General features: G+C 41.0%; 1 pseudogene; it reads left to right on the plus strand.

Moving 5' to 3' along the window:
• The first annotated feature begins 757 nt into the window (after positions 1–757).
• On the plus strand, positions 758–1,319 carry LOC150068947 (eukaryotic translation initiation factor 3 subunit K pseudogene; annotated as a pseudogene).
• Positions 1,320–4,596: the final 3,277 nt, after the last annotated feature.

Consider the following 4,596-nt stretch of genomic DNA (forward strand, 5'->3'; position numbering starts at 1 on the left):
AGCCACTGTCTTTCGCAACAACTTGGCATGGAATTACAAGTAGCATGCATTAAATTTCATGTGCCTTTTAATTTTTTATCTCTTCATTTGCATACATATATTTTATAATCATTCATTCTGGTAATAAAGCCTACAGGATTTTAAATCGAATTGAAGTCCCAGATGCTTCAAGTGAATCTATGTTGCATAATTGTACCAGTTTTCTTAAAAACAAACAATCATATATACCTTAAATATCCTGCTCAGGAGAGGAAGTCAAAACCTTTCTTAAAAATTCTTTGATGTTGCCAGGTGCTGGTGGCTCACCCCTCTAATCCTAGCAACTCAGGCAGCTGAGATCTGAGGCAGACCAGGCAGGAAACTCTGTGAAACTCTTATCTCCAATTAAATCACAGAAAAAGCTGGAAGTGACACTGTGGTTTAAGTGGTAGCGTGCTAGCCCTGAACAAAAATTGCTCATGGACAGCGCTCTAGGCCTAGAGCTCAAGATCATGACCAGAAAAAACAAATTCTCTAATGTCCATTATTGATCAATTTACTTTCCATAGTGGAATCGTTTCAGAAAAAGAAAGGGAAATTTAAAAAATCAACTTGCTATCAGGAAAAGATTCAGAAAACTAAAGGGAATTTTCAAAAAGGAGCCAAGGATGCATTTAGCAGTGGCTTTCTCAAGATTTTGCCATCTAAAGTGACATTGTGCATTCTTCCTCTTCTGCTCCCTGAGGAAGCACCAGGCAGATTCTCATGTCCAACTGTCATGGCAAAGTGGGAGCAGATGAGAGAGAGTGTGGGCAAGTTGTTCAAAGGTATGGACCTGGCCGTCTTGGAATGCTATGTGGAGATATAGGACAAGGATAATGCTTATAATCTGGAAGCCTGTCTGGCAGTCCTGGTGTTGAACCATTTCAATTCAGCCTTCTTTCTGAGAACAGTCACTGCCTAGATCCTGCTCTCACCAACTGCTCCACACCAATTTCACCCTTTGCAAGTGCATGATCAACGAGGCACACAGAGAAGCCGGCCTATCCCACAGATTTTGTACCTCAGGGACCTGCTGGAGACCTTAAACTGCCAGGCCTTCTGGCAAGTCCTGGATGAGCACAGTGGCCTTATGGAAGCCATAAGTGGTTTTGAGGATTCTAGAAGTTTATCTATGCCATGTTGCAGGCATCATAGATGAGCACACTGTCCTCTGACTATTGGTGGACATGCCTGAGGATGTACTGGGCAGTCAGCTGAAGGTGTAAGAGAGCAAGGATGGCTGGAGCACTGACGACTCTGGGAAGGTCTTTACCAAGCTCAAGAACATCGTGGACTGACTTCAACAGTGTCCAGCATCCTGACCTCATCCTGATAACTACAAGTGTTCTCAATAAAGATTTGTAGATTCAAAAAAAAAAGTGACATGTGTATTTCAAGTAAAAATATTTGTGAAAGAGTTTCACGGTGCACTCCTTAGGCAGGGGGCGGAGATCTGTGTATTGACACTAATGATGTTTTCATGGGAGGCAAAGAAAAAGTCTTCTCAGTAGGAACAATCTGAGTGGGCCAATGTAGGAGAAATATTTTGTACTTGGAAGCAACTCAGAAATTGAGTTTATTACCCATTACTTCAGAATAAATTATATCCACATTTAGCAGCTTAAGACAACAAATGTCTCTTTCCTGTGGATCCTGCATCTGGGAACAGTTTGGTTGGTGGTTCTGGTTTAAGATTTCTCATGAGCTTGTACTCTGCTCATCACCAGCACTGTGGTGCCATTTGAACCCTCATCTGGGGAAATGATGATTCTCAAAGCTCCCTCCCATAGTTGTTGATGGCTTTCATTCTGTGCTGGCTGTTGGCAGGCAGGACTTCAACTTCTTGCCATGGGAGCCTCTGTGTAGGTGGCCTGCATGTCCCCATGACATGGAGGCAGCTGGCCTCCAGGCATGAGTGATTCAAGACAAGGGGCAGAAAATAGCTACTACTCACAGGTGTGGTAGATTTTTGCCATTAATCATAGGGTTCTCTGACCAGCCCAGGTGCAGTGAGGGAGAAGATGGCATACAGATGTGGATGCTGCCAGGGGGTGATTCTTAGAAGCCATCTTGGAGCTTTTTTGTCTCAGGATTGGACCCATGGGGATAGGCCACTCAAACTCACAACATAGCAGTTCTAGTTTATGAATTATGGCATTCTTTGATAAAGGTCAAAGAAAGCAGAGGAGAGGGCTAAGGCAATGGGAGGGTTCTCAACTACTCTTCCTTCTTCTGCCCAGCTTAATGCCACCTCTTTGTACCTTTGCCTTGAACTGCTTCTAGAGAGAATTCCAGCATAATGGCTGGAGAGAGCATTTGAGTAGGGATGAAGAACCGGGAGATCTGGGTTTAGGTGTGGTTTGGCCACTAACGTTTGGAGACAGAGGATGTACGATTCAATAAACATGGCACAGACTCTGGAGTTTTCAGCAAGTTTTAGTCAACACTAGATTCTCTCAGCCCCTTACATGTATGTAATTTTTTTTGTGTGAGATAAGCAAAACTTTTGAAACTCATTTTCTTCATATAGGAAATGGGATGTTATTTAACATTTTAGTGTGGTGGAAAGATGAAATAAAATGCTCTTCTTCCTGTTCTTTGTCTCTGGGACTTTTTTTTTTGTCAGTCCTGGGCCTTGAACTCAAGGCCTGGGCACTGTCCTTGGGCTTTCTCAAGGCCAGAGCTCTACCACTTGAGCCACAGCACCATTTCTGGCTTTATTCTATGTACGTGGTACTGAGGAATCAAACCCAGGTCTTTGTGCATGCTAGGCAAGCACTCTACCACTAGGCTAAACTCCCGGCCAGTGTCTGGGATTTTAAGCAGTAACTTCAGCTCTCTGGCTTGTATCTCAATGAGAAAATGACAGCAGTGGGGGCTTTAGCCCCAAGGAGTCACTCATAATGTTTTTCTTGGGACTCAGGCCTTGCCAGGTTGAACTGTGCCTTCCCTCGTGGGTGATCTGAGTGGGGCTCAGGCTGCAGCTGTCCGAACACAAGCTCACATTTTGTGGAGAAGATGAGCATAGGTAGGGAGGAGAGCAGAGACCTGGGATTTACCTTCTCCTAGAGAACTTCTTTTTTTCAATAGCGCTGAGAGGAAACAAAAGGTGATTGATGGTTTGTATATTTTTGGTACCACAAAAAGAAAAATGTCTAGTTAAAAACCTGAGACAAAAGAAAGGTGGTAAATGTCTTTTCTGAGAATACATGACTTTAGTCCATGTTTTCAATTCTAGGTGGTGTTTTTTTCAGACAGGGAGCAGATACCTATCAGCTCAAGTACAAAAAGGGAGGTGGCAGACGATGGAGTTATATAAGGAAATACTAGAATGTAACTGGTACTGGCAATTGGAAATCACTATGAAGCTACTCTTTGAATTTAGTTTACTTTAAAACTTCTGATATTTTTTTTCTTGACCAACTTTTCCTATTTGTCTTCCATGTGGCTCGACAGGATACTATCATCCCCAACTTTGCATCACGGCCCTTGAGACTCAGTGTACACTGTCAACTAACTTATGTCCCTATGGAGTTAGATTTGGAGAGAGGGGGAGGAGTTGCTTACTGGCCAATAGAACAAAAAGGCTAGGGTTAAGATGGTCCCGTTTTCTGGTAGTAAATTGGAATCTCACAAACTTTCTTGCTTTGGCTGTCTTTGAACCATGATCCTCACATTGAAGCTTCCTGATTAGTTAGGATTATAGTCACAAGCCACTGGCCCTGGCTTCCATTTTCACTTTCTTTTATCACATCATACAAATATTCATGAAAAATTTCAGAGTACATGCTCACATCATAGTGTTGTTCCTTAACTTGTGTACATTTAGCCTAATGGGAGGGAATCAACTATATTTTCTTCATTTCCTTTATTCTATACAATCTCATGAAAATTTACACAGGTGGGCATGCAGGGGCGGGTTAATGGTTTATTGGCTAATTTGTACTTAGGAGGTATTGCTGTTTATTGAAAGAAGAGACATGGGTCAGAAGTTAGAACAAGCCATCTACTGACAGGATAAGGAAAGCAAGTCACATTTGAGCATTCATTCCTGCACTGAACAAGTATTTATGAACATAAATTTATGAACATAAATATTAAATAACTCTCCCCAAAGTACTAACTACTTTTTATTAGTTGTAAGACAGGTTTTGAAAAAAATCCCACCAGTAATCTTTCTACTATGCTTTCAAATTGAATAGATTTTAAGGAGATTAAATCCCATTATTAAACATGCTGAAGCCAGACTTTTTCCATAAGGGTCATATCCAAATTAAACCTCCAGGAAAAAAAAAAGGAAGATTGAATTACATACTGCTAGTCAAATTTAAAGAACTACATTTATTGGTGCACTTAACTAAAATGTAAAAACCCGAATCACTGATAAAATGAAAACTTTAAATTCTCTTTAAAATGTTTCTTCTTGGTCAACACTTCTATAAATGCAGGTATGTGGAAAAGCCTTTTCATTTCAAGGAAGATTGCTTATATAGCTATGTTGTTGAAAATAATTTTATTTTCCCTAGGCATTCTATTGTTTGTGAGAATGCCTGGAAAATTTCTAATTCTTAAAAT

Source organism: Megascapheus bottae, chromosome 1 (genome assembly GCF_031878675.1).
Source record: "Megascapheus bottae isolate mThoBot1 chromosome 1, mThoBot2.hap1, whole genome shotgun sequence".
Classification (NCBI taxonomy): Eukaryota; Metazoa; Chordata; class Mammalia; order Rodentia; family Geomyidae; genus Megascapheus; species Megascapheus bottae.